At 42.3% G+C, this 20,710-nt stretch overlaps 1 protein-coding gene across 1 annotated transcript in view; it reads left to right on the top strand.

Moving 5' to 3' along the window:
- Positions 1-14,254: 14,254 nt before the first annotated feature.
- LOC134568890 (retinoic acid-induced protein 3-like) overlaps positions 14,255-20,710 on the top strand; it is an 84,659-nt gene continuing 78,203 nt past the window's right edge. Inside the window, exon 1 of the mRNA XM_063427591.1 lies at positions 14,255-14,367. The gene's annotated coding sequence lies outside the window, so the exon portion shown is untranslated. The remainder of the gene's footprint in view (positions 14,368-20,710) is intronic.

Genomic DNA, 20,710 nt, shown 5'->3' with positions numbered 1-20,710 from the left:
AGGTAAATAGTGTTTTTAATACTGTAGGGTCTGGAATACACGTTTGTATTTTCTGCCCCTATAGTGCTCCTTTAAGTTGTTCATGGTCCTTTACTCTGCTAAGAGAAATAAGCCCGTTCTTTTTGCGTATTGGTGAAATCAGGTGTTGCCACAATGTGATGCCTTTTTGTAAATTTTTTGATTTTTTTTAAACTAAGAAAAGGGAAGATTTATTTTATTGTTGCAAAATAAAGAAATCTACCTGTTTTTTTTCCTAACTACATATTCTCTTTACTATCCCTATCTATTTCCAATAACAAGCACACCCCCTCTCAAAGTGAGCATTTTGGTTCAATGCTCTTCCAGGGCAATTAATGCTCAGAGCTCTGCTGAAGAGCTCTAGCATGAGTAAAAGGCCCTGTATTTGTTTTGCACAATGCAAGAAAATCTAATAACATGCTTGTGCTGTGTTTCCTTGTAACTTGTCTCTGGTGTCTCTATAAATGGGATTCCAGGAGACAAAAGGGCCAGGAAAGAGTGTTATGCATGTGTTTGGAACCTGCTTGTGGGATTGAGTGTGTGTAGAGTGAGCTGATTGTGAGTTGTCTTGTGTTTGTGGTATAATGTAATGTATGTGTGGCTAGGGGCTGTAGAGAGTGTGTTTATAGGGGACGTAGCAAGTGTGTGCATACGGGCTGTAGTGTGTGTGTGTGTGTATAGGTGATGTAGTGTTTTTAGGGGTTGTAGTGATACCGGAGAAACTGACGGAAGCCAAGCACAGAGAGATGGACACAGGTTTCTTCAGGAAGGAAGAGATTCTTTATTGGATCACCGATCGGGACTCAGAGGGACTAATGTCACCAAAATACAGCAAGTTCTGAGCCCCGGACAATAGTGCAGGCTCCTTATATAGGCACATAACTCCTCCCATATTAAGCTCCACCCGCACATTCTCTTGACCAATCAATACAAATAAGAATTAACTTCCTGCTTGACCGCATGGCTTGTCCAACACAATGGAGGAGGGGAATACTACATCCTGTATTCTTTCACATGCTCCGTACACTACTGATCGTATCTTGCCTCGTGCAACCAACTGATCGATACGTCAGCATATGCACGTACACATGCCACGTGGTAATCTCGGCCTACTAAATTTATTTGAAGCCGACCACCAAGTTGTATTCTTTGTATCATCATCATAAGCTTTTTGCCCTAGACAAGTTAATTCTCCTACAGAAGTATTATACATCATTCCTTTCCTTGCTATGCAAACATAACCTATGATGGAGGTCTTTAATCTCCACTCAGATTTACCTCTAACACTCATATGATAATCGGCTTGTGTAGATATTAATTGGTCAACTGCCTCAGAACCGGACATTACCTCCTTTGCTTCCCAAGGCCATTGGTCTCCCATGTTAGTACCTCCACACACATAGCAGTTGGTAACATTAAGACTACCGGCAATACTTTCAGCTAAATCAATAAACAGGTTTTTAGCATTATGGGGGATCTTATTATCTATGCTCATCTCTTCATAAAAGGAATGGTATACTTGATGAGTCTGGGAGGATACCGTATCAGTCTCTATCCCTATAAACAATACTGTCCCAGGATCTAAACCCGTCCCATATATTTGAAACCCAAATAAATTACCATATTTATCTAAGAACTTGTCGGGGTTATTTATAAGTATATGGACTGGATTGCATTCCATAGACTTACAATATGGACTGGTAGGCAACTTAGTCACAATCATGTCCTTGTCTACTGTCTGTCCCCAAGTTGCCCACCCCACACAAGACCAATATGGGCAAACGTTATAATCTCTATTTGGGCATCTAGGACTCACATACTTATTTTTACTACTGGGACAAATATATTTATCGTTAGACCCATACGTCCTCTCCCATCTAAGATCCCCACATACATTCCACGGCTTTCTACCACTTGATATCGCCTTACACGCATCAAATAGCAGAACACCCGAAGAATGTATGGATTCTAATACCGTCTTATTAATTAGGGTCCCCTGAGGATCTCCATTCCTGAGAGTCAACCAAATTGTACGAGGTTGATACTCTGGACTGAAGCACTTAGGTTCCCATACTCCTAAATGGCACACACTATATTCTATATTTAAGTATCTACATCTTAAAAACATTATTAAGAATACATCTTTCGTCGTCATCCTCAGTCTTCGTCCGTGCGAAGGCACCTCAGCTTCCAGGATGTAAGGGCTGCAGGGAATGGAGTTCTGCTCGTCTTCACAGGGGTCCCTTCGAGACTTTTCCTGACTTATACACTCGTTGGTGAGCGGACAGGCTTTATTATGGCCGTCTAAACACTCACTTACCAAATCTCTGAAACAATAAAATTTGTAATCCACAAGGTTCCTCGTCACTCCGACTGAGTCGTGCGCTTTAACCGGATCTTGCAGGGATTCTCTGGATCTGCTGTAGCTTGCCAAGAATCGACTGCTGCTGGTTTAACCCTGGAGTGATGTATCCACGGAGTCACTTCGGCTACTTTTATCGCTGTAGGGGTAGACAAAAGAACAACATAAGGACCTCTCCACTTGGGCCCTAACGGTACATTATTCCACTCTTTAATCCACACTTGGTCTCCTGGGTGGTAACTATGAACTGGGGGATAAATATTCACAGGTAATCTATCTTGTACCCATTTCTGTACCTCCTCCATAGTCTTACCCAACTCTACAACCTGCTGCTGGGTAATTCCTTCTCCCAACTGACTCAAATCCCCCCTTAAGTTACCAAGTACGGGAGGTGGTCGCCCATACATGATTTCAAAAGGAGAGAGGCCCATCCTTCTGGTAGGTGTACTGCGGATTCGCAATAGAGCTATGGGCAAGAGAACGTTCCACTTAAGTTGGGTTTCCTGACACATTTTAGCCAACTGATTCTTAATAGTTCTATTCATTCTCTCTACCTTACCAGAACTCTGGGGTCTATATGCCGTATGAAGCCTCCACTTTATACCAAGCATATGAGTCAGTTGTTGTAGGCACTGATGAAGAAAAGCTGGACCATTGTCCGATCCTATAGAGCAGGGTAGTCCATATCGGGGTATTATTTCTCGTAGCAGGAATCTCACAACTTCCCCTGCTTTCTCTGTACGAGTAGGACATGCTTCTACCCAGCCTGAATAGGTACACACAACTACCAGTAGGTAGCGATGTCCACCAGATTTAGGCATCACTGTATAGTCAATTTGTAAATCGGACATGGGGAGTCCCCCTATAAACTGGACTCCTGGTGGCTTTACTGGTCTTTGCCTTGCATTATTTTTAGCACACGTTACACATCTTCGTACAATGGCCTGAGTCAAGTTGGACAATCTTGGTATGTAGAAATGTTTTCTGAGAGATTCTTCTGTGCTGTCTCTCCCAGAATGTGTCCCGTTGTGATAGTTTTGGACAATTTCTACCGCTAGTGATGCTGGAATGACTATTCTTCCATCTTCTAACTGATACCATTTGTTCTCCAAATACTTTCCAGGTTCAGTCTTTAACCACTCCTCTTCTTGAGCTGTATAAACTGGAGTCCATTGAGACAGTGGAGTTGGTATAAGAGCAGCTATATGCCCCACATACTCTTGTCTTCCTGATTCAGCGGCACGCTTAGCTGCACTATCTGCCATCCGATTTCCTTTGGTTACATCACCATCTCCTCTCAGATGCGCTCGACAATGTATAATACCGACTTCTTTCGGCTCCCACACTGCTTCCAATAGTTGTAGGATTTCAGCTGCGTACTTGATTTCTTTGCCTTCTGAATTCAATAGTCCTCTTTCTTTATACAAAGCTCCGTGGGCATGAGTGGTTAAAAACGCATACTTGGAGTCCGTGTAGATGTTCACTCTTAAACCTTCAGCCAATTGTAACGCTCGTGTCAGTGCTATCAATTCTGCCTTTTGTGCTGATGTTCCTTTTGCCAGTGGCCGAGCTTCTATCACCTTGTCTATCGTTGTTACTGCATATCCTGCATAGCGGATCCCTTCTTTCACATAACTACTGCCGTCGGTGTAATATTGAACATCGGGGTTCTGGATGGGAAAATCACGAAGATCTGGTCTACTTGAAAATACTTCATCCATTACTTCCAAACAATCATGTTGACTTTCAGTAGGTTGTGGCAAAAGGGTAGCTGGATTTAAGGTATTTACAGTCTCTAAATGCACTCTTGGGTTTTCACACAACATTGCTTGATACTTGGTCATACGGCTGTTACTAAACCAATGATTTCCTTTGTAATCCAGCAACGTCTGTACTGCATGTGGGACTCGTACATAAAGTTCTTGACCCAGAGTGAGTTTATCGGCTTCAGCTACTAGCAGGGCGGCTGCAGCTACGGCTCTTAGACAAGGTGGAAGTCCGCTGGCCACTGCATCCAGTTGTTTAGACATGTAGGCAACAGGTCTTTGCCATGATCCCAAGTACTGTGTCAATACTCCCACAGCCATTCTTCTTTGCTCATGTACATACAGGTAGAATGGTCGTGTGTGATCAGGTAGACCTAATGCTGGGGCACTCATCAAAGCCTTCTTCACATCTTCAAATGCCGTTTGCTGTTCTTGAGTCCATAAGAAGGGGTCGTGCTCTGTACCTTTGATAGCTGCATACAGAGGTTTTGCCAGTATCGCGTAGCTGGGAATCCATATCCTACAGAAGCCTGCTGCCCCCAAGAATTCTCGCACTTGTCTTCTATTCTTGGGTATCGGTATTTGGCACACAGCTTCTTTTCTCTCTGGCCCCATAATTCTTTGACCTTCAGAGATATGGAATCCCAGATATTTGACAGTTGGCAAACACAACTGAGCCTTCTTTCTAGACACCTTGTATCCTGCCTTCCAGAGAATGTGTAGTAGATCGTGCGTTGCTTGCTGACATATTTCCTTTGTAACTGCTGCTATCAACAAGTCATCTACATATTGTAACAATACATACTCTCCTGGGATGGACTCGAAATCCAATAAATCTTGACTTAGAGCTGAACCAAATAGGGTAGGTGAATTTTTAAACCCTTGGGGCAGTCTTGTCCAGGTCATTTGGCGTTTTGAGCCCTTCACAGCGTTTTCACAGCGTTTTCCCATTGGAAAGCAAAGATACATTGGCTTTCTGCGGCAATTCGGAGGCAAAAGAAGGCATCTTTGAGGTCTAGGACTGTAAAGTAAGTAGCCCCGCCCGGAATTAAAGCAAGCAGGTTATATGGATTGGGTACAACTGGATGTATGCTAACAACCGCATCATTGACTGCTCTCAAGTCCTGCACAGGTCGATACTCATCTGTACCGGGCTTTTGAACAGGCAGCAATGGGGTGTTCCAGGGGGAAGTACAGAATTTTAGGATACCATACCGTATGAACTTATCCAGATAAGATTGGATGTTCTTCTTAGCCTTCTGCGGGATGTGATATTGTCTTAGGCTCACTGGATAAACCCCAAGTTTTAGTTCGATTTTAATAGGTGGAATATTGCGGGCCAGTCCTGGTGGGTTGTTCTCTGCCCAAACTCCTGGTATGTTGAATAAGGATTCATCACTCCTAGGGTTTTGGCTAGTCAACGCTGTATAAAGTCGCCACTCTTCTTCCTTTGGTACGGATAATGTCATAATACCTGAAGGTCCATTAAACTTTAAGGATGTTGTTCCATTTGGTAGGAACGTAATCTGCGCTTGTAACTTAGATAGCATATCACGTCCCAGCAATTGGACTGGACATTCAGGCATATAAAGGAATTGATGTTTTACTACGTGGCCTCCCAATGTACAGAGTCGACTTTTAAGAACCGGTTTTGCAGCACTTCTTCCAGTTGCTCCTATTACAGTAATAGTTCTTCCAGATGGAGGAGCAACTAGGTCAGTCACCACCGAATGTTCAGCACCAGTGTCGATCATGAACGCACTCCTTTTTCCCCCTATTGATACATCGACCATAGGCTCCGCTCGACCAAGGGGGATGGAGCCCGGTCGGTATCAATAGTCCTCCATGACCGTGTCAGCCAATCCTACAAAGTCCCTACCTTCTCTATCGCGGGACCTTTGCGCTGCTGGATAGTACCTATCTTCCCTTACACTTCCTCTGTTCCCATTACTTCCTCTATTACCATTGCTCCCTCCGGGGCCTCCTCTACCTCTCGCTCTGCCTCTAAAGTTTCCGTAACCTGCCCTGGGTGGGTCTCTCTCGTACTGCTCTCTTTGCGGACACTCGTTTCTCCAATGCCCTTGATTCCTACACAAAGGCTCCCTATTCCATCTACTATCGCCTCTATCTGGGCCCCGTCTATCTACGCCCGCGATCGCTACCGCTAGCATATCAGCCTTATTACGCATCTTGCGCTCTTCCTCTTTATTTGTCTCTGTTTCCCTGTTCATGTATACTTTATTTGCTACCTCCATTAGTTGGGTGATAGACATTCCTGCAAACCCTTCTAACTTTTGTAGCTTGCGCTTAATATCTCCGTAAGCTTGGCTAACAAAGGCGGAGTTTACCATTCGGGAATTATCAGCGTCTTCCGGATTAAAGGGGGTATACAAGCGGTATGCCTCCAATAATCGGTCATAAAAGACACTGGGCGCTTCATCACTTTTCTGAATCACCTCAACTGTCTTCGACATATTAATAGCTTTCTTCCCTCCGGCTTTCATGCCTGCAATTATAGCGTCTCTATAGGCTTTGAGTTGAACCATATCTGCGCCATTAACATTCCAATCGGGATCGGTATTAGGGTAATGTGTTGCGGCCCATGCTGCCGGATTGGCTTGATTTAAAGCACGGGCTCTATCCTCTAGCGCTTTAATGGCCGCTTGGTTAATCCTTGTCCTTTCCTCATTATTAAACAATGTCATTAATAACTGCTGGCAATCAGCCCATGTCGGATTATGTGTCTGAACTATCGAGGTGAACAGATCGGTCATAGCTTGTGGTTTCTCAGTGTACGAGGAATTGTGGGTCTTCCAATTCAAGAGATCGGTAGTCATTTGACCTGCGGCATCGAGATAGGCTGACCCAGGATTCAGACGAAGAGGCATCTGATAATGTTTGAGTTGTTGGGTACCGGTCAGTTGTCTGGTTAGTATAGGGCTACGTGAAGGGGCATCAGTTATGGGTTCCAGTCGGGGGGAAATAAGGCATGAGGATGTGGGAGCTTGATTTTGGGAAAAGCTAGTAAATAGAATACTCCCAGCCGAGCTAGAAGAAGCTTGACCGGAAGTTTGAAGTGGCGCCAAATCAGGATATTCAGATCTAACGGGGGTTGGTTCCGGAAGGGAAGGTTTAATACGAGGGGGGGTGGATTCTGCACTGGAGGAGGAAGCGGAAGTGGATGAGGGCAATGAGGGAAGGGGTATAGAACTTCCTGCACTCGCGTCACCTCTTCCTATAGGGAAGTAAGGGGGCGGCAAAGGGATCTCGGACTCAGGGGGCGTGTCCAAAATGGGCCTAACCACAGTCCTAGTGGACAAACAAGTCCTGGCCACCATGAGGCGACATTGCTCCTCGTGGCATATCTGAATCCATTTTGGCGAGTCGTTTACGGCTTGTCTCCAACAATCAATATATGGAAACTGTCCGTAAAGTTCAGGCCTACCTGACACAGCCACGTGTACACGCTGTATCAGGGTTGGATCCAAACTACCACGTGGCGGCCATGCCGCAACCAAAGTAGGCCACTCCCTAGTGCACAAAGTGACCAAACGTACAGGAGACATTTTAACCCCGAAATCACATGTTTTAAATCCCTTTTTAAAATGCTTTACCATACAACCTAAGGGATCCAAAATCGTTGACTCCGACGCGCCCATACTTATCAATGGAACGTCGTTGACAACGAATACTATGCACGCGTTCTATTCAACAGTCACACCCGTTTCCTCTGGCAACAGCACCACGTGGTACGGTTACCAAGTGAAACGTACACAATAACACAATAAACACTCAGGGAATTCCCGTACACACACAGCTGTTACACCAGTCACTAAATAATCAATATTATGCCCTTTGGCGAAACTATACAGTCACCCACGCTATAATTCTCTATATACGAATTACCCGTCTATAACACACCCCAGTAACATCGTCTTTTACAAATAGCGGTTACAGTACGGTTAGCATAGGTCAAAGCACAATTTAAGGTCACAATACAATTATTAGTGGTTATGGTGTTAAACATGCAATAGACGACAATGATTAGTACTTATATACAGTGTCAGTAAATATACAGGGTTATGGTACCGTGCACTATGATACAGCAACACACTATTAACACTCTCGCTAGATGGCTGAGCTCGCGCTATCTAACAAGATATACACTTTACTAACAATCTTTAACACATATACAATCCCAACTAAACTATTGGCCAGTACCTTGAATGGACTACCTAAAACTATGTACACCCGTTTTGGTTAGCCACACTGCCCAAGCACCACATATAGCGAACTAGAGGGCGGAATTTACAACAGAACCCTCTTAGTCTATTTACTCTATCAAAAATCTAGTGGGTTCCAAATTTACACGCCTTCCCACTTAGCCAAGATAGGTTGAGATCTAGCGAACCGAATTTACACAGGCGCCGCTTAGTCTCCCGGTCCCTCCGACCTAGCGAACGTAATATACACCCTAGAACGCTAGTCTAGACAAGACACCGGTGTCCGGCTAGGGCTATTTACACAGGACCCCGCCTGACTCCAAACCAAATCAAACGGTCTTACTAAAGAGCGTTCGATTGAGCGGTGCGCCTTCGCTCCTTCCCTCCGACAGAGGGGGCAGATTCCATACACAGATTTAAACCCCTTTTGGGCCTACCGCACAATCGGTATACCCCTAGTGGGTCCGCCGTCTAAAACAGCGGTCGTCTTACCTCCTCGTTCCTGAACCTGAGTTCACACTCATCGACGGGGACACCCCAGCACTTCTTACGTAGAGGCCGATGATCTCCTGGACAACAGACCAGTGGCGCCGAGACGAAGGGAGGTCCACGCAGAAGTTCAGGGGTGCAGCCGTAGAGAACGTGGGCAAAGATAGACCGTCTCACGCCTCTGCCTCTCAGCTACCGTTGAACGATGAGCTTCCCGGCCAATGCACCAAATGATACCGGAGAAACTGACGGAAGCCAAGCACAGAGAGATGGACACAGGTTTCTTCAGGAAGGAAGAGATTCTTTATTGGATCACCGATCGGGACTCAGAGGGACTAATGTCACCAAAATACAGCAAGTTCTGAGCCCCGGACAATAGTGCAGGCTCCTTATATAGGCACATAACTCCTCCCATATTAAGCTCCACCCGCACATTCTCTTGACCAATCAATACAAATAAGAATTAACTTCCTGCTTGACCGCATGGCTTGTCCAGCACAATGGAGGAGGGGAATACTACATCCTGTATTCTTGCACATGCTCCGTACACTACTGATCGTATCTTGCCTCGTGCAACCAACTGATCGATACGTCAGCATATGCACGTACACATGCCACGTGGTAATCTCGACCTACTAAATTTATTTTTACCGAGATTCCACCACAGTAGAGAGTGTGTATTTAGGGAATGTAGTATATGTTTGCTTATAAGGTATCTAGTGTGTGTGTATAGCGGATCCAGAGTGTTTATGTCAGGAATGTAGTGTGTATGTGTGTGTATAGGGGTCTAGTGTGTGTTTGAAAGACCGGGGAATTCCTGTGACCTCATCTGCTGGCCTCAGCCCATAGCCATCACGGCCCACCGGGCAAATTTGCCCGGTGTGCCCAATGGCCAGTCCGGGCCTGGGTACACTAATCACTTTGAATCACTACATAAAATTTTATTTCAATGGGTATTTCACACCAATTAGATTATCACATATGTATACAGGTGTCTCTAGGCTCTGCTAAAGAAACTGCAGACGTAGATGGCTCCTATCTACATGTTTGGTGGAACTGCCCTAAAATAGCACGTGTATGGGCAGAGATCTTTAAGCAGGGCTCGAGTCCTGCAGGAACGCATGGGAACGGCGTTCCTGCACTTTTTCCAAAGCAGGAACGCCGTTCCCAGTCCTGCAGGACCTGCCCTGCTAACTGCACACAGGGGCCATCACACGAGGCGTTCTTCTCCAGCTCTCTCAGCTTCAACTCTCGCGAGACCCGCAGCTGTAAGAGCGTTGCCACGGGTTACCATGGCAACGCTCCGCACAGGCGAGTCTCGCGAGAGTTGAAGCTGAGAGAGCTGGAGAAGAACGCCGCGTGTGATGGCCCCTGTGTGCAGCGGCTGCTACCCTCCACCGGACCACCAGGCAATCTCCCCCCTCCCTGACAAGGTAAGAAGCAGGGAGGGGGGGAGTAAAGTAAAAAAAAAACATAAACACATAAAAGTTAAAAAGCAAATGCATCCCCCCCATCATCCAGCACACACACACACACACACATAATCCAGCACACACACACACATAATCCAGTACACACACACACACATAATCCAGTACACACACACACATAATCCAGTACACACACATAATCCAGTACACACACACACATCATCCAGCACACACACACACATCATCCAGCACACACACACACAATCATCCAGCACCCACATAATCCAGCGCACACACACACTGCATTCATTATACACAATCTGCACTTACTACAAACACACTACATTCATTATACACACTCTGCACTCATTACAAACACACTAAATTCACTGTACACACTGCACTCACTACACACACTACATTCACTATACACACTCTGCATTCACTACACACACACTACATACACTGCATTCATTATACACACTGCATTCATTATACACACTGCATTCATTATACACACTCTGCACTCACTACAAACACACTACATTCACTATACACACTCTGCATTCATTATATAGACTCTGCATTCATTATACACACTCTGCACTCACTACACACTACATTCACTATACACACTCTGCATTCACTACAAACACACTACATACACTGCATTCATTATACACACTCTGCACTCACTACAAACACACTACATTCATTATACACACTCTGCACTCACTACACACTATATTCATTATACACACTGCACTCACTACACACACACTACATTCATTATACACATTCTGCACTCACTACAAACACACTACATTTATTATACACACTGCACTCACTACAAACACTTCATTATACACACTCTGCTCTCACCACAAACACACTACATTTATTATACACAATCCGCACTCACTACAAACACACTGCATTCATTATACACACTCTACACTTACTACAAACACACTACATTCATTATACACACTCTACACTTACTACAAACACACTACATTCATTATACACACACTGCACTCACAACAAACACACTACATTCATTATACACATTCTGCACTCACTACAAACACACTAAATTTATTATACACACTGCACTCACTACAAACACACTACATTCATTATACACACTGCACTCACTACAAACACACTACATTCATTATCCATACTCTGCATTCACTACAAACACACTACATTCATTATACACACCCTGCACTGCACTATATGCATAGGAGTGTAATTTTTTTTAAAGGGGGGGGGGGGGGGGAGGCGGAATCTTGGGTGAGTTCCCACACTTTTTTCCCCAGGACTTGACCCCTGTCTTTAAGTACATAAATGAGAAATTGTGTGTGGTCCTACCTACAAATTATAATCCACTCCAAATGTTAACTAATCTCCACTATATTTTTATTTCTAAAATGTTTATAGCGCAAAGTTGGAAATCACCTTTTAGCGCCAAATCATCTTCAAATATTGACACACATCGATGAGATAAAACAGATGGAACAGTGTTTCCACCTAGCTGCAACCTCATAGAGACACCGACTGGATCCCTAATAGGGATTAATTAAAATTGAGATTGCAGTGAATATAACTCTTTGCTAGGTCTATGTATGCATTTCAGATATCTTATTTGTTGCTTTTTGTTGGTTCTGTTAATTTTATTTCACAATGTTAAAATGTCAGCTATATTGCAATGTACCATATACTTTCTTGCCGTCTGACTATTGGAACAACTGCTTACATTGTTAATGCATGACACAAGCAGTTTCTAAAATTGTTCCACATTGAATTTGTATTTTACTACTTGGATTTTGTGACTTGTTACCACCAAAATAAACTGAAATCCTGCCATATCATGTACTCTGTATATCAGAAGAAATAAATATATTATTTTGAACCACTTTTCTTATTATACACACATTCTTATTGCCAGTGTTTTGGTCAGTTTTTTTTTTGTAATAAATGAGGATTTATATATGTCTATGTCACATCAAATTAAAGTGTTTTCTTTAAAAATGAACCACAGGCTCTGTAAAAGTGGGAACAGGAGTTGAACCGTAAGGTAGATTTGAAAGACTGGTATAAAGTGCTTAGAGAGACATACAAAGTTAACCATTACTTAAATCTTCCAGAATTACAATTCAAGTTAACTAGAAGATGGTACCTTGTGCCAAGCAAGATAGCTAAGATTAATATTATTGGTATTTATATAGCGCCAGCATATTCTACTTTACAATATTATCAGAGGGGAGATTTAACAATAGACAATTACAAAAACTTACAGGAACAATAGGTTGAAGAGGACCCTGCCCTTACGAGCTTACAGTCTAGTGACTGTAAGGATTGTATTTGTAAGCAGTGTTTGTGCATTTTAAATGTAAGAATGTTTTTGTTTAGAGTATGTGTGTGCATGTATAGTTGTATTTGTATGTACTGCTGCTATTGGAAAGCAGTGGTGTATTTATGTGAAGTGTTTGCGTTTGAAAACAGGGGTGTTTGTATGTAGTGTTGGCTTTTAAATGTGGGGGTACATTTGTGTGCAGTGTTGAAGGGGTGTGTTTTTATATAATTTTGGAGTTTGAATGCAGGGGTGTGTGTATATGTAATGTTTGTGTTTTCATGTAGTTATGGCGTCTGTATGTGGCAGTGTATGTGTGTATGTGCATACATCCCAGCAATAAAACCTACTTATACAGATATACATACATATTAACACACACATATCAACACACACAAACCTTCAGATATACACGGATACTCTCACACTCAGATACACACACTGACACATACACACTGACACAGATATATACACTGACATATATACATACCTAGACACAGATACACACACAACCGATCACACAAATATACTAATACAATAGTGTGATACAGTTAAGACATATAATATATGCGCTAGCAGGGTTGCACGCTCAAGATTATGACTCAGCAATATACAAAATCCCTTTACCAGGCAATAGCAGCAATCACTGGTAAAGTGATCTTGTATATTGCTGGTCATTTTGCTAGATATTTTGTTTTATTATTGTTTTAACTATTGGTCCCTGAGGAAGTCCTAGATATAGGACGAAACGCATATTTCCACAGCTTTTTGCCTCTAATTTTCAAGGTCATTTATCAAGGATTTTGTCTTCAATAATTTTCAATTCTTAGTATATTATTGATTTTCAATATTTTTCAAAAATCTATATTATTCAAACCAAAATTTATTGGCTTCCAATAAGCCTTCAACAGTGGAAATGTAGTTGATGCGCGCAGATAATATGCAAGAGCCGATGAACTGCAGATAAATGTTTTCGGCTGAAATGTATTTAACACCCTAAGTTGCTTAGACAATTAAATGGAAGATGCTCATGCATTCCATGTTGCAAACGGTCAATGCTAAGTGGTAGATGGTATTAGAGGAATTGTATGTGACTACCATTTGGACTTTTGATTGAAGTGTTAACCAAGGCAACCTGTTTGTATTTTATAGTACTAATCACCTACCTGCTGTCAGTAATTTTATCGCCTGTTGGCTACATTTTACTGACAACCATGAAAACATCCCAATATATGCTTGCTTACCACCAATAGTACTTTTCCTGTGTATGTACCATACATTAGGAAATGCAGTGGTTACATTAATGTACACAACAGACACAGCATGTAAAGTCTTATATGTAAACACTAGTGACATAAATAGCCCATCCCATAGCTTTTGTTCAAAAATCTCTCTAATGACAGTTGCCCTTTAAGAAAAAAAATTCCAGAAAACTTAAGACAAGCCTTATCAGAATTATCACAGAACAACTTAGAGGAGAGTACACACTGAACTATTTCTCCTCTTTTTCCCTTCCTGTTTTTCTTTGTTCTATTTACAACTCATACTATATATTTCCCAATATTTTAGCTGTTACACAGGTTCAGGTGTGTCTCTAATCATCACTCCTCCAGTATTTATAAAACACTCCCTCTGTATCAAAGAAACCTATACGCCTAAACCTGGGATTTTACATTGACATATCTCCCAAAAAATTCAAGAAGTACAGACCGAAAGCAAGGTAAGACATAAGTAGTAAAGAAAGTATTTAATATTATATATTTATTTATAATGATAAACTTTAGGGAAAAAAATGTACCATTAATCATGTTCACAATATTTTAGAAAGATATATAATGTCCTATCTCCACAATATTAGAGAAATATTATACTAATAAGTTGATGGCTAGATAGATAGATAAATGGACTAATACATTGATGGGTAGATATATAGATAGATAGATAGATAGATAGATAGATAGATAGATAGATAGATAGATACAGACTTAGAGACTGAGTGGGTCTACCGACCACCGTCTGATAATTTATCCCCAGTGCATTAATCATCTCCCTCACTCACTAACTAGTTAATTACAAGCTAATGAAAGATAATCACATATCACAAATGTCCTCTAGAAAAGTTTATATAAACCAAAATATCCAGTGACTTAAATTGGATAATAGCTGAGCTGATAAATTCAAGCACTGAGACAATGTAAACAGCTTTAGTAAAGCCATGTAAATAGATGTTATGAATTGTGCATTTTCCTACACTATAAGGCTGAAGGACTCATTCATTTATTATATATATACACATACACAGAATCTGTCAATAATTATAAAGGTGGATTTCTGGCACCATATCTAAAAGAGTAGTCTGCAGTGGCAAAGGTGCTTGGAGTGTTCCTTTAACTGTGTGTATTGGTGCTTCAATGTAATATTTTAGATACGCTTTTCAAATTATTATTTTTTTTGGATACGCTTGTTAAATGATCCAATATGATGAAAACAATAAAGATTTCGTAATATTTTGATATTTTTTGATATATTGATAGATTTTCTATATATGATAGAAGTAATTATTTGAATGCATATTTTGTCTGTCTAGCAGTTGAATCTGTGGGTTTTTTGGGTTTTTTTTTTTTGTGGTTTGTTTTATTTATCGTCAAGTGGATACACTGGACAATAAATAAAATGTACCATATTTTTCCGTGTATAAGATGACCCCTGTTTTTTGAGCCCATAATTAAGAAATCAAGCCCAGGCACCTGCCTTAGGGCAATCCAAGAGGGGGCACACAAACCACCATGCTATTTGGGGGGGGGGGGAGGGAGGTGGGATCACTATATAAGAGAAGCCATCTGTCAGGCAGGTGCCCCCACAGACAAAATATACTGGGGGTGAGCTGCACAGCTCGCACATCCTGTATCTGTACTGACATCTGGTGTGATATGTGATATGTCTACAGCCCAACAATGAGTGAGAACAGCCCAACAATGAGAACTTTGCAGGAAAAGCACAGTGATCCCATGAGACCCATTACACCCCAGGGAGAGAATGTGTGAGAGGACATGTTTGTGAGTTTCTGAATGTGTATGCATGTCTTCATGAGAATTGTGTGCATGTGTAAGAATGTGTATGTGTGTGTATGAATGTATGTATGAATATGTATGTATGCAAGAATTTGGGTGTATGAGTGTGTGTGTGTGTATATATAGCAATGAAATATCTCAAAAACCAAAAAGATTATGGTTATTATCCTCAATAGCAAACCAGTAACCAACCTCATGCTGATGATTTTCATTAACAATGAAACAGCTGTCCATAAGGGGTTCACTGGCTTTGCATCTTTTCCTAAGTTGTGTTTCAAAGCTGTTGTATACAGCAAACACAAATTTAAAGGAATCCATGTTTAAAATGGAATGACGCAAAAATGTGATTCTTTGTTAAACTAATTTGCATATGATTATTGTCAAATACACAAAACAAATAATGAGTAAATAGGATGAGTGATCATGGGCTGGAATTCGAAACAAGCCACTGGAGACACACCTGGAAACTAGACAAAGACTGGATTTGTAAGCAATGAAACCTCAACCTGAGAGTAGATGAAACATACTTCCTCATTCCTTCCACTAAATGGAGAGAAAATTCAGGAATGAAAATCACTTCGGAATATTCACAAAACTAAGAATGCAAGAAAATTGACAATGGAATTGGAAATTATAGGATACATTAGACTTGTAAACTCCTCAGCTGAATGAATTTAATTATTATTTCCATTTTAAAGATATACTATCTTTAAAATATATAATATAAGATATACAAACATGCAATCCTATCATTATTATTTTAACCCCTTAAGGACGGTGGGCGTTCTCTACCGTCCTTAAGGGGTTAAAGTCTGAGTCAGCGGGCGGCATAAAACGACCCCACCGTCCTTTGTACTTACGGGGTCCCGCCGTTCCTCTGACAACGGTCGCGATCCTGGGGTCTGCCTGGGAGCTGACGCGGACCCCCTCTGCCCCGGCCATGTAATCGCGGGGTCTTCACGATCACATGGCCAGAATAGCTGGCTTATGCAGTGCCTGAACTCCCAGGCTGTCCCCCTCATGCCTGTAAAAAAGTTTGTAAAAGTTAATAAAAGCTATGAAACAGTGTTTAACGTAAATAAAAAGTATTTATATATATATATATATATATATATAATCTAAGTACTTTTATATACACGTATACACATCAATAATAAAAGTGTATTGTAATATTAATATATTAATATTAAAATACACTTAAAATGACGTTAATTTTATATATATATATTTATATTTATATATATATATATATATATATATATATAAAATTATAATATATGTTTAAGGCTGTAGGCCTGTATTTGTGGGAGGAGTTATTCCTATAAAATGCTACTCCCCTCTCCTTACCTTTGCCGTGACGTCCGCTGTTCACCTACCCTCGTCTAGCCGGACATCTGGTTCCTCGCTTCCGTTCCCGTCATTCCTTTACTGCCTTCCCGCCAAGCAGCACCGTCGAAAAAATCCAAACTACCGAACGCCAGGTAATCAGTGGGAATAGCCGCGTTCGGGCTATTCCCGCCGTTCAACATTTATTATTCATCACTCACAGGTTTTACAAACATGCAAACTATTTCATTGTATTTATTTGTTTTTATTCATTTAATAAATTCGGCTAACTATTTCATTGAATTTACTCAATTAATTAATTTGTTACAATTTGGGGCAAGGATCAGCCCTCAGGAAGTGTATATATATTTTATGGGAACCCCCTGCTGCTGATTAGATAGGGAAATTGATAGCTAGGCTAGGGTATTCAGTGTCCACTACAATCCTGAAGGACTCATCTGATCTCTGCTGTAAGGACAGCACCCCAAAAAGCCCTTTTTAGGGCTATAACATCAGGATGCTTTTTTTTTTTTTTCCCCCTGTGTAATGTAATTGCAGGTGCCTGCCTGCCAGCTTCTGTGTGAGGTTCACATTGGATACTGTGCCTACTTGCCCAGTGCCACCACTCATATCTGTTTTAACAATTGGTTAAGCTTTAGATTTAAAAGAAATATATTTTTTTCACTGTAATAGAAGAGCAGTTGCCTGCCTGCCAGCTTCTGTGTCAGGTTGGATGCCTTGCCCATTTGCACACTCAGTGCCACCACTCATATCTGTTTTAACAATAGGTTAAGCTTTAGATTTTAAAGAAATAATTTTTTTTCACTGTAATAGAAGAGCAGTTGCCTGCCTGCCAGCTTCTGTGTCAGGTTGGATGCCTTGCCCATTTGCACAGTCAGTGCCACCACTCATATCTGTTTTAACAATAGGTTAAGCTTTAGATTTTAAAGAAATATTTTTTTTTCACTGTAATAGAAGAGCAGTTGCCTGCCTGCCAGCTTCTGTGTCAGGTTCGGATGCCATGCCCATTTGCACAGTCAGTGCCACCACTCATATCTGTTTTTACAATAGGTTAAGCTTTAGATTTTAAAGAAATAATTTTTTTTCACTGTAATAGAAGAGCAGTTGCCTGCCTGCCAGCTTCTGTGTCAGGTTGGATGCCTTGCCCATTTGCACAGTCAGTGCCACCACTCATATCTGTTTTTACAATAGGTTAAGCTTTAGATTTTAAAGAAATAATTTTTTTTCACTGTAATAGAAGAGCAGTTGCCTGCCTGCCAGCTTCTGTGTGAGGTTCACAGTGGATACTGTGCCCTCTTGCCCAGTGCCACCACTCATATCTGTTTTAACAATAGGTTAAGCTTTAGATTTAAAAGAAATATTTTTTTTTCACTGTAATAGAAGAGCAGTTAGTTGTCTGCAAGCGTCTGGGTGTCAGGCCTACTTCAGCGTGTGCTCTGCAGACCTGTGCCAGTGTGCTTTGACAGTTGGCAATCATATCTGGTGTCTCTTTAGCGTGCTTTTACAAAGAAAAAAGGTTTCCAGTGTAAGCTAATAGCAGCCAGTCAGTGTCCTTCAAGCGGCTCTGTCAGGCCTTCCTTCAGCGTGTGCCCTGCACAACCAGGGCCGGACTGGGAATTAAAAGCAGCCCTGGAAAAAAATTATTTACCAGCCCCATAATGCGTCACGCCAGCATAATGTGCAAATACAGCGTTAGAAAAGATAATTTAAGATTAAAAATTATTACTCCAATGTAAAAAAAAAAAAAGCACATATAGGCTTCAAAAAAACCAAGAGTGCAGATTTATTTTAAGCAGACGTGCCTTTGCATATAACCAATGTTTCAGTCCAACTACCATGATATATTAAGGAAAGCTTGGTCATGGGACTGAAATGGTAAATGTATGTAGCGCACAACTGTAAAAAATGACGGTATCTTGTTTAGTTTAAAGTCCTGTGGGTGCGCTCTTCACTTTAAATATGTTATTGTGCTGGAGTATGCACCTAGCAACAAGACTTGGCCAATATCTGCTCATTACATATGGTACATATCAATTACATTTCTCTGTGTATTACGTATATATATATATATATATATATATATATATATATGTGTACATTAATATATGTGTAAATATAATAGGCATAATTATATATATATATATATATAAAACTAATACACACATTAATATACGATAGATAGATATAGATATATATATACACCCACACCAGTGGCGGATCCAGAGCCTGATCTCGGGAGGGGCACTTATAGATTTAAAGAAATAATCCATGCACAATAACCACTACTGCTCTGTGTAGTGGTTATGGTGCCAGGAGTGCCCGGACCCGCTCCCAGAGTAAGTAGTCAAACCGTTTAAGAACAGTTTGACAACTTACCTGGGGTCTGCTGGGATATGGGGCTGTAGTAGGGTATAGGAGCAGTGGTGCAATGTGTGAGGGGTGCAGTTTGTGTGAAAGGTTCAGTGTGTAGGGTGTGTGGGGCAATGTGTGTTTGGGTGCCTGTGTGTGTGTGTGTGGGGCAATGTGTGTATGGGGGGGTCTAGGTGTGTGTATGGGGCTAGAGGTCGCAGTGGTGAGAGTGAACTCTAGCCCGTTGCTCCAGCGCTAGAGTTCACTCTCGCGAGAGCTGGAGCGTTGCCACTGTAACCGCTGCAACGCTCTGTACTCGCGCAAGAAGGACCCGGAGGAGCTGCAGGCTGAGCTCCCGGGTCCTCTCTTCCTCCCTCCCTTGCCGGCTGCCTGCATGGTGCCTCCAGAACAGGGAGGGAGACCTCTGATCTCCCCTCCGGTCTGTGAAGGCACATGGTGCTTGGACAGTGCCAGCCTGGGGGGGAAAGGGCAATTGCCCGTTGCCCCCCCTGGATCACACACACACATCTATGTTTCTTTCTCCCCCTCACTGCTCCTCTGTGTCCATGTCTCCCCTCTCCTTCCCAGTCACTCTCTTCCCCCTCTGCCTCTTTCGCCCCTCCCCTTGTGTATCTCTCTTCCCCTCTGTTTCTTTTTCCCCCTTTTCCCTGTCTCTCTCTCCCTCTCTAACATCTCTTTCTCCCCTTGTGTCTCACTCTCCCTCCCTCTCTGTCTCTCTCTATTCTCCCACTGTCTCTTTCTTCCCTATCTCTGTTTTATTCCCCCCCTCCCCTTGTGTCTCTATATTACAACCCTTGTGTCTCTATATTACCCCCCCTTGTGTCTCTATATTACACCCCCCCTTGTGCCCCTATATTCCCCCCCTTGTGCCCCTATATTACCCCCCCTTGTGCCCCTATATTACCCTACCCCCCTTGTGCCCCTATATTGCCCCCCTTGTGCCCCAATATTACCCCCCCTTGTGCCCCAATATTACCCCCTCCCCCCTTGTGCCCCAATATTACCCCCCTCCCCCTTGTGCCCCAATATTACCCCCCCTCCCCCTTGTGCCCCAATATTACCCCCCTCCCCCCTTGTGCCCCAATATTACCCCCTCCCCCTTGTGCCCCAATATTACCCCCCTCCCCCGTGTGCCCCAATATTACCCCCCCCCGTGTGCCCCAATATTACCCCCCCTCCCCCCGTGTGCCCCAATATTACCCCCCCTCCCCCCTTGTGCCCCAATATTACCCCCCCTTGTGCCCCAATATTACCCCCCCTCCCCCCGTGTGCCCC

The sequence above is a fragment of the Pelobates fuscus genome, chromosome 7 (assembly GCF_036172605.1).
Source record: "Pelobates fuscus isolate aPelFus1 chromosome 7, aPelFus1.pri, whole genome shotgun sequence".
Classification (NCBI taxonomy): domain Eukaryota; kingdom Metazoa; phylum Chordata; class Amphibia; order Anura; family Pelobatidae; genus Pelobates; species Pelobates fuscus.
This window is presented reverse-complemented; position numbering and strand designations above follow the sequence as displayed.